The sequence below is a fragment of the Podarcis liolepis genome (genome assembly GCF_965112155.1).
Source record: "Podarcis liolepis genome assembly, chromosome: 10".
NCBI lineage: Eukaryota > Metazoa > Chordata > Lepidosauria > Squamata > Lacertidae > Podarcis > Podarcis liolepis.
The window spans coordinates 48569407-48579781 of record NC_139562.1 but is presented as its reverse complement, the minus strand read 5'-3'; positions in this window follow the sequence as shown (position 1 = coordinate 48579781).

Below are 10375 nucleotides of genomic sequence, written 5' to 3'. Positions count from 1 at the left end.
AGAAGCCATTAAAGCAGAAACGTTTGCTGAGCTGCGCAACCGGCTGATGCTGTTGTTGCGGCTCATAGATCTGCCCTTGGCCCCTTGGGCTGCAAATATCTTCTTGCTTCATTCATTTGGAGCACCACACCATCGAAAGTAAGATCTCTCTTTTTTATTCCTTCTCTGCTTTTGGGAGACAGGGGGTGTGAGCCATAGCAATTAGATACAGGTGAGAAATAATGTGTTTGGGTCACAATTTGGAGTTAGGCTGCCATCCTATGTACACTAACTTGGGAGGAATTAGCTCCACTGAACACAATGGACCTACTCCTCAGTAAAACCAAACAAAGAAACATGAGCAGAAATAGCTTACCAGGTGGGGTGCAGACACCATGCTAGCTTTCCAGCAGGTGAGTCACTGTTGCTCACTTCCAAGGAGGGTGGAGAGGTGGTGGGGAAGTCAGTGCAGTGCAAACACACTGGGGTACCATCTAGAGCTGCTGCTGTTGCATTTGTGCTGTGCCAACCTCAGTAAACAGAGACCAACCAGCCAGAAAGACAGCATAGCCCCACCCAAACAGCCATCTCCTGGCATAGTTAACAAGCATCTGGGAATCAAATATATCCCCCCTTTCCTTTTAAGTAAACTTAGGAGTCTCTCTGGTACTTCCTGACGTGGACATCAACCCAGTATGCATTACATCAAATGCATTTCCTACATGTTCCTTCGTGAGTGGCAGAGAACACAAGCAGGAATAAAACCAGCAGGTATTCTACAGCACCCAGTAGTTAAAAATTGACAAGGACAGCAATTCCAGTGAGTTTGTCAGCTGCAGATAGATTTGGTGCAAGTCTAAGCACGCTGACCTAGGAGTAAGTCCCATTGAACCCAGTGGGATTTCCTTCAGAGAAGACATCTATAGCAGGGATGGATGGGGAACACTTGGTCCTCCAGATGTAGCTGAAGTACAACTCCCAGCATCCCTGGCCATTGACTATGCTAGCTGGAGCTGATGGGTGTTGTATTCCAACAACATCTGGAGGGTAGAAAGTTTCTTATCCCCAATGTATAGGATTTCACTAGGGGTCAGTGGAGGTTCCAGTCAATGCTAAACGAATATGAAAGGGTGGGTTGTAGGGCCTGCCCCCAAATTACAAGATGGTATCCTTCCCCACTCCATATATATAAGCTGGCTGGGATGGATGTTGATTCTTACTTCAGCATCAGTGATGGGATAGAGTCATCTATTGCACCAAAAGCAGTAGAGGGGCCAAGGAGGTTGGATTGCATACACAGCTCTGCCTCCAACAGTGAGGAATGGCCAGAATATTTAGGAGGAACATTCAGGGAGTTGTGGCTGCTGCTCCCAGTCAACTGTGGCCTGAGGTGGTTGCCTCACTTTGCCTCATGGTAGGACCAGGTTATCATTCAGCTCAACTTTAATAACGTGTGAGTTAACAGGATGAAACCCTGAACTTCAAAAATGTGTGATTCTTCTTCTGGGTTGCTGTCCTGGCTTTCGAATAAAATGTCTCTGGATCCTGTTTTGTAAACAGGCTTCTTTCTATAGATAGAAGGTTCTTGAGATTCAGGATGAGATGGTCACTTCCCCCCATTTTTGTTGTTTTATATCAGTTTGAGGTGTTGCCAGAGCATTCAGCGCTATTCTTACTCAGAGTAGCTCACTGAAGTTAGTCTTGGCTATTAATTTCATCGGGTCTATTGGAGTAGGACTAGAATTGGCTACAACTCGTTGTTTTTCTCTGGTCACTGTGAAGGGGGAGAAACGTTTTACATTGCATTCTTCCTATGGCTTCCACAGAAGAATTTAGTTTCAACATCTTTAATCCCCACTGTTGTACTCAGTGCACTTATGGACATTATTGCACACACTTTAATTGGCTGTTTGTTGCTCCCATCAATAAATTATGCTTGTAGTTTAGTGTAGCTGTAGACATCATTTACAGTATTGCTGGCCACCTCTTTGGGTTAGATTACAGGTTGCCTGTTTTATGCATCCACCCGGCCTTGCCTAGGGATTGGAAGTGCTGCATGTTCTCCATTTCTTTCTGGCATGTCAGCACAGAGCCTTTGCCAGGAAAAAGTTGGCAATTCAATAGTCTGATGTCTTTGCTGCCAGTGGTCTTGTTCTTTAGCAACAGGCAGGCAGAAGATTCTCTTTTTCCCCACCATGGAAGAAAACAAATCTCCAGGGATAAAGAATTTCAAATAACTTTGGCGTTGGACTCTATTTTAGATTAGCAAGTTAAAATGAGGATGTGACTGAAGTTTTCAAGAAGCAGATTATAGAGGTTTCAGGGATTAATAATGATGAGAAATTTCCCATCACCCTGATATCTGCTTGGAAACAAACTCCTCTATGCGTAGACCCTCCACCAAATTGCTGTCCTGCCTTATTGACATGTTCCTCTGTCAGGGAGGGATGAAAGGATCTGCCATCCTTGACTTGATCCTTGGGAAGAGTTGGCCAATGAAATCAAAGTAGTGGGAAGTATTGCAACTCCAGAATTCAGGATCTTATGGAAAGCTGATGTTGAGTGCAGTGAAAGTTATATCTCAAGTTTCAGAAAACCTAATCATAAGGCTAGTAGGATTCCATTTTGATGAGGAAAGGAGCCCAAGAAGGCTGGAAGCTTGGCATTAGTATGCGTGAAAAGGATCTCAGCATTGTAATCAGTTGCCTGTTGAACATGAATCAGACATGTGATGCAGCTGCAAAAAAGGCTAATGCAATTTCAGGTGGCATTAATAGAACTTAGCATATCAATTCCCAGCTCTTATATAAAAGGGCTTCTGACTGTTCTGTGCTGCGTACTACCACACAATATGACCTATATTTACTTCGCCGACTCCCAAACATCGCTCTAAATCTACAATCTGAGTGCCTTAATAAGAAGATAGGGCCAGAAGGGAGGGAAAATAAACACATTTATCTCAGGTGGAGGACAAGCTTACCTGCCTGCCAGCGCATTTGTTTTAGAACAGATCGTATGTCTGAGCCCTGTTTCCTTGAGCTTGGATAATTGGCAAAGCAAATGGAGAGCAAACAACCAGCAGTTAATTAGCTGCTGCACGACGGGAATCTTTAAGAGCTGAGCTGCAAACAGAAGACAAGGTCTCTGCACTGCTTGTTAGGCCACATTTGGCAGAAGATGGATGGGGAGAAGATGACCTAAAGATATCTGCACCTGTAGGAGAGTTTCTCAGAAGTGTGAAATGGACTGTCATAAAAGTCTGATATTTCATCATTGGAGGGGTGGCTAAACCCTGTTTTTTGATGGCACAAGGGTTGTTCTGGCTGAAATGACCCCCCCCCCGAGTCCCTCAGAATCTCACAAATCTTAGCAGCAGTGGCAAAAAAAAAAGGGGGGGGGGACACGGCTGAGATAGTGTAGCTTTCTCTGCTTCGGAGAACTGCCTTAATAGATTAGTCCAATGTTTGTTTAACCTTCCGCCCTCAAGGCTATTTATGCCCTCAGCTGAAAATGGTAGCTCTGTGTTTTTAACTTAATAACCTAGCCTGTGTTTGAGTGCTTTTGCAACTGAGACTCGTGGTGGGGTGGGGTGGAGTGGCCATCTGGTAGAGGAAGCAAGCTTTGTATAGGCCAAGTTCAATCCCAGCCACCGCCAGCTAAAGGGATCAGGTAGCAGCTGGTTTGAGAGACCCTACTCTGCCTTAGACACTGTAGAACCTCTATCAGTCAGAGAAGGCTGAGCTAGAGAGCCAAACAACCTGATCTGGTATAAGGCAGCTTTCTAGGTGACATTCAAGATCCATTCATTAGAGCTGATCTGTTTTGGCCACCTAACTCAACTCAATATATTACATAATCTAACAAGCTGAGCAACAACTCAAAGTGTTTTAATTACCACCACTTCTATTTCAATCTGGTTAATAAACAGCCTCCTTTTTCTTGTCCTCCTTCTTCTCCCCCTCCTCCTGTTTTTGGAGCTGCTACAGGACCCAACTCCATCTGCTACTGGGTCCACCCACTACCTATATTCCAAAGCATGGAAACATTTCACTCGATTTCTGTATTCTGTTTGTTACCACTGCAGGCAAGGCAACAAGAACTTTGACGAAGAAGCTGCTGTCATCTTCTGGCTTCCTGAGCCATATTAGAAAACATTCCGATGCTGACACTTCTCCAGCTGTAACTGAATCTCGAGGCAAGAAAATCAGTGAGCCAGAGCCTTTGCCATCTGTCTGTATAGGCTTGGTGGCAAAGAATCGAACACCCTCAGGTTCGAGGATGCTCTGGGACAAAGGAGCCTCAAGATCTGCAGCTGCTTTAACAAGCTTTGAATACAGAGTACAAGTCTGATGCAGTTCTGAAAAAAGTAATTAAAGAACACATGGGGTCTGCCATGGTAAATAGGATACCCTGAATATAAACTGCCTCTTTATTCTCTGACTATATAGCTTGCTGTAGACCTAGCGGTAGCATTGTAACACAAGCTTACAGTCAGGGCTAGACTAGCAGGGGTGAGCATGTAAAGAAGGACTGGGTAATATCATAGCCTCTACTGTGATGCTTGGAACAGGCACCAAGAATGAGGAATAGTTTATCAGAAAGCACTTTATGCAGAGGAACTTCAAAGACCAGCACTGAAACTAAAGGACTAAGGATCTGCCCATGTAATGTTACTCCCCGGAGAATTCTCAAAATGCCAAATTCTTAATGCTAAGGGAGTGTCAACAGATCACAAGCTCTATCATTACATTTGCCATCTCCCTCTTTTCCTTACTCTTAGAAGGGAAGAAGGTGAGAACTTTTCCAGGTAGGTGGGAGGCCACATTGCTGGCCTGTGGACACCAGGTGCAGGACCCCCAAATCATGGGTACCAGGGTGATTTTTGCAAGGTTCTACATCACTTGGAGTATTTACACAGAAGGAAGCAGGCTCCTAGCTTCCAGCATGTGCAGGATTATAGGGGGTGGTGGAAATCATAACAATAATAATAATAATAATAATAATAATAATAATAATAATAATCATCATAATCATAATTATAATCATAATTTATTATTTATACCCCACCCATTTGACTGGGTTTCCCCAGCCACTCTGGGCAGCTTCCAACAAAGGATTAAAAATACATTAAAACATCAGTCATTAAAAACTTCCCTAAACAGGGCTGCCTTCAGATGTCTTCTAAACGTCAGATAGTTGTTCTCACAAACTCCTCCATCCTTCATATATATCAGCAATAACATACATCTGACCCGTTGGCTTAATTAGGCCTGCCAGTCCTCTCCATTTGGCCCAGCTATGCCCACCTTCCTGACATCGAGGCCGAAAAGGGGTTGACAGGTACTGCTGACCAGCTCATTGGTGACACCTGCAAAGCCCTGACCGTCAGCTTGATCATCGGGGCTAGCATAGCTGTGAGCACCTTATTTTGCATGCCCTGGTGGTCAGCTGATGGCTGGGGCCTGCAAAGCACCATGTACCGCGCTCTGCCTGCACACTTTGAATTTCAAGTGGGGTGGGCAAATGTGGGCCACTTGATGTCATTTTGAAACCAGGGGATTGACAGGCAGTGGCCCTGGCCTTCTGTGAAACTTGGCTAGAGGGTGGGGTGGGAAGCAGTATAGAATATGGCCTGCCAGCCTAATCCAGTTCCCCACTGCTGCTGCATGCAATTGCTGGAGTTCCTGAAGAGGGCTTTACAAAAACCTGGTGTTCCATCTCTTACTCAGGCAGTCTATAAATACAGACGTCTTATTCCCCCCCCCCCCGGCATAGCTTTTGGCATGCTGACAGCTTCCCCACTTTTGGATTAGCTCATTTGATTGCTATGTCTGGCATGGTTTGAGGCTGACCTTTCACCGAGGCTATTTCCCCCCTTGTATTCCTAAAAATGAAACAACAAGACAGTGTGAATGATTAAAGCTGCAGATTGTTGATTTCTGCATAGGCAACTCCACTGTGATTGAAATGCTGAGATAGCTGGCGGGCAAGCTGAGAAATATTAACAGCCTACGTAGTTCCCATAAACTCAAGTTTCTATAGATAGGCCTACACCATAATTTAATTATAGAACCTGGCATTTCTAAACTGATCCACTATTTATTATGATGAAGATTTTATTGCTGGTCTTATTAAAAATTGAAACAATTAAATAAAAATAGTGACATTCCCCATGTCCCCTCAATGCCTTTTCCATGCAGCCAAAGGACAAGCGAGGGTGAGAGTTTAAAAAGACTTACTGCAAGATGCAGTAAGTGAGAGAAAGGAGAATGATAGCATACTGAACAGATATCAAATAGTGCAGATTCCAGTTGCTGACACTGCCTTGTAACTTAGGCTCTTCATTGCACATGGTTCCAAGTGTCTTGGGATCAGTCTTCCCAGGCTTCTCCAACCCCCAGTAAAATGCATGCTGGTGAAGATTGTGAATTTGATAACAGCTACAATGGTAGGTGAAACATCGGCCACCTCTCTCTCCACTAGCCATTTTTTGCAATAAAAAAATCAAACACTTCCACTGGTCCTTCTTCCCCAGCCCCACCCCCTCCACTCACAACTCCCCAGGTCAAGAAATATCTTAAAGGTAAAGGTAAAGAGACCCCTGACCATTAGGTTCAGTCGTGACCGACTCTGGGGTTGTGGCGCTTATCTGCTTTATTGGCTGAGGGAGCCGGTGTATAGCTTCCGGGTCATGTGGCCAGCATGACTAAGCCGCTTCTGGCGAACCAGAGCAGCACACAGAAATGCCGTTTACGTTCCCACTGGAGCGGTACCTATTTATCTACTTGCACTTTGACGTGCTTTTGAACTGCTAGGTTGGCAGGAGCAGGGACCGAGCAACGGTCACCCGATGCAGGGATTCGAACCGCTGACCTTCTGATTGGCAAGTCCTAGGCTCTGTGGTTTAACCCACTGTGTCCCTTGAAATATCTTAGGTTGGAGAATTTTGATTTTGTAAAAATTAACTCGGGGTTGGGTTGGGCAGGGAATCATCATATTCCCCAGGTCCACTGATGAAGTCAAATCCAGAGTTCATATCACTGAGAAGTGGAAGGGAGATGCTGGAAGACTGAGAAAGACAGGACATCTTCTCACCAGCATGGAGTGGTTTGAAGGTGCCCCGTCTTAGGAAGAGAGGAAGTTGCCTTATATGGAGTCAGGCCATTGACCACTTAGGTCAATATTGCCTGCACTGGCTAGCAGTCGTTTCCCAGGGTTTCAGGCAGAAGTCATTCCCAGCCCTACCTGAAGATGACAGGAATGGAACCTGGGAGCTTCTCCACGCAAGGGCAAGATGCTCTGCTATTGAGCTTTGACCCTCCCATGGCACCAAAGTCAGGACTGTTACTAAGTATTCGGTCTATAGTGAGATGTAGCCAATCTTTATTCTCCAACATGACGCTACATGGTTTACTCCACAGTGAAGTGTAGCTACTCTTCACTCTCTGATGTGCATGAAAAACAAAAGGAGCTGGTCAATAAGGAAAATCCTAAAATCCACAGCAGGTTGCATTAGGATGAACTGAAAGGTCACAAAATAGGAAACATGCCCTCTGATTCCAGGTAAGTGCTAGTTTTTATATTTACAAAAACAAGGGGAAGCAGCCATTGTACTTATTTGTCCTAGCATCCCTATGGGTGGCCATAGGCACGTAGGATAGCACCTCTCCTGCACACCAGCTTAAGACGGTGAATAATGAAAGCTATCGTTTAGTTTCCTCTGAACTCTTACAAATACAGTCTCTGCGTGTGTTTGATGAAAAGCAATAAAGGAAACCATCGCTTCCTCCAGTTTGGGTGAAATGCAAGCAACAGGTACTGTACTTGACATTACCCAGATGTGTGTTGGGGTTTGTGATTTTCTTCAGAATGGCTTACTACCTTCTGCAAACAGATGGAGCTCAGTTGCTCTGTCCTTGAGTTTCATCCGTTAATCAGGCTGCCCAGGGCTTTTTTTAAAAAACCAGCTGGAACTCACCAGAACTCAGTTCTGGCACCTCTCGGGCAGGTGCCATTGCCATTATAAGAAAACAAGGGAAGAGTTCATGGTGAGTTCCGGTAACTATTGCACCATGATGTTGCCTCAGGTGTGTATGTGTACTTTTCTAGTGTGGTCCAGGTGGGTTCATAAAATGGAAGGGAAGGACGGGCAAACAAGCCATTTCCAGCCCTCCTCTTATATGCCAATGGAGAATATGCTTTAAAAAGAAATTCAGTGGGGGAGGGGTTTGTGTGTCTCCTTGGCCACCTGTAAACTTGTTTATTTAAAAACATTTCTAAACCACTGAATATTAAAAAAAAATCTCTTAAGCAGTGTACAAAAATGCAAGCATAAAGCAGTAAAATAGCATCATAAGATTAAATAAAGGCCAATAAATGAATGTTCATCTGATATGAACAGATGAATTTAGCAATCCAAATGGTGGCCTGCTTCATGCAGACCGCTCACATCTTCTTAGCTTGAAAATGATTTGAAAATGGGACACAAGAATTTGGTCAGGGCTCCTGTTTTCTGTGTCTCTGCCACTGTATGTAATGTTCTGAATCTTCTGGACAAGACACATAGGAGACTGTCTGACATTGATTTCATTTTCATTGCCCTGTACTAATAGTAAAGTCATTTATCTTTAAAGACTTCATTCAATAAAGCACAGGCCACACTGTGGATGGAGAATGTGTCTCTTTGTGGATAAATAACTGAGCTTGCTTCGGGGAAATTCAATTAAAATTGGTATCTAATTGACTTTCTCAGTTTTCAATTTATAGGTTCAGTTTTTATGGCGCTGGACAATTTTGTTTTCATTTTCTTGGGGGGAAAATATATCCCAGAGCATCTTTGAGGTAGTGGGAAAGTTGAGTTAGGCTCAAAATTAGAAATGTTTCAGGGAACCTACTTGGCAGAGTAGAGTCTGAAAGCATCCCCCTCTTGACAATTTTTGGTTTGCAAGATTTTACCAGTGCAGAAAGCAGTTGCCTGAAATATCTTTGTTGCCTTCCATGATTTCAGCAGGTAGCCAAAACAGATGGATGATGATGTGCCATTGTGACAATATCACACCTGCTATTTGACATCTCATTTGACTGATCTAAGAAGCACTGTTCTCGATTGGCTTTGCTTTCAATATCAGCACAATTTGGTTACATAGCATGATAATATTACTGGATCATCATAGTCTATTTGCTTGTTGACAATCTCAAAAGGTTAGTGAGACAGGACTTACTCTTGCAGAAACTGTGGTGGTTGTGCTATGGGCAGGGTATTATTATTATTATTATTATTATTATTATTATTACTACTACTACTACTACTACTACTACTACTACTAATGGAACTTGCTGTATTAAGAGAGCCATTTGAGAAGTGGGGTTGCAGCACTGTACTAGGCAGACAGACCCAGTGGAGTGTCCTCAAAAGAGTTATATGTTTTTGCTTTCCTTTCCTCTCATTACTGCTATACCTGCCATTAAACTGAAACTCGAGACGGCATTTTAGCTTCCTTCACATTAATATGCTATATCAATTATTGATTCTGATGAGTTCTGAGCTGGATATGCTTCAGGAACTCCATAGTGTGTGTCTCTTTTCTTAGCACGAAGATGACATTTTTACAGCTACTATTGACTGAGGAGCGCTTTGTGTCGAAGGAAACATTCAACCTTCATAGGCACTCAGCTCATTGTAGGTGAGATACCATCACAAGACTAAGAGGGGGATGAAAATAGCTGTCTGTTTGGAAACATGCATATTTTTCTTTGGGAGAGATCCCTGAAGGCCCATTTCCCCTGGGAGTGGCTTAGAGTAAGGATGGCTAGTCCTTTTAAAAGTGATATTATTCTTATTCTTATTATGAATGTTCTCATAGGTCCCCCACTGCAATGTTATAATGGCAAATAGTATTTTGTATTCTCATAAAGCCCTCCGTTTATTTTCATTTAAACAAACAAACAAACAAACAAACAAACAAAGAAACAAAAAGCCATTTTTATTACTGACTGATCTCATAGGTGATACTATACCGATAAAAGGATTTGTGGCCATCCAAGCCCCCGACATTTGTCTTTTAAAATATTTTTAATTATTCTTATATATTTAATAATTATTCTTTTACTGACTGCTCTCAAAGGTGATGCCAAAAGGGTTTTGTAGCCCCTAACCCGCAACAAAAAGTGTCCATTCCATTTTTTTTTGTTTTTTTTAATAAAAAATTACTGATTACTCCTGTGGGTCCCCAGCTGTAATTCTGTGATGTTGAAAGGCTTTTGTGATCAACCCTCCCCGAAGATCCCTCAAAATGGCTGCCATGGGCAACAACAAAAAAGAGGTGTCAGTACTCCATACCAGGATTACTCTCTCTCTCTCTCTCTCTCTCTCTCTCTCTCTCTCTCTCTCTCTCAC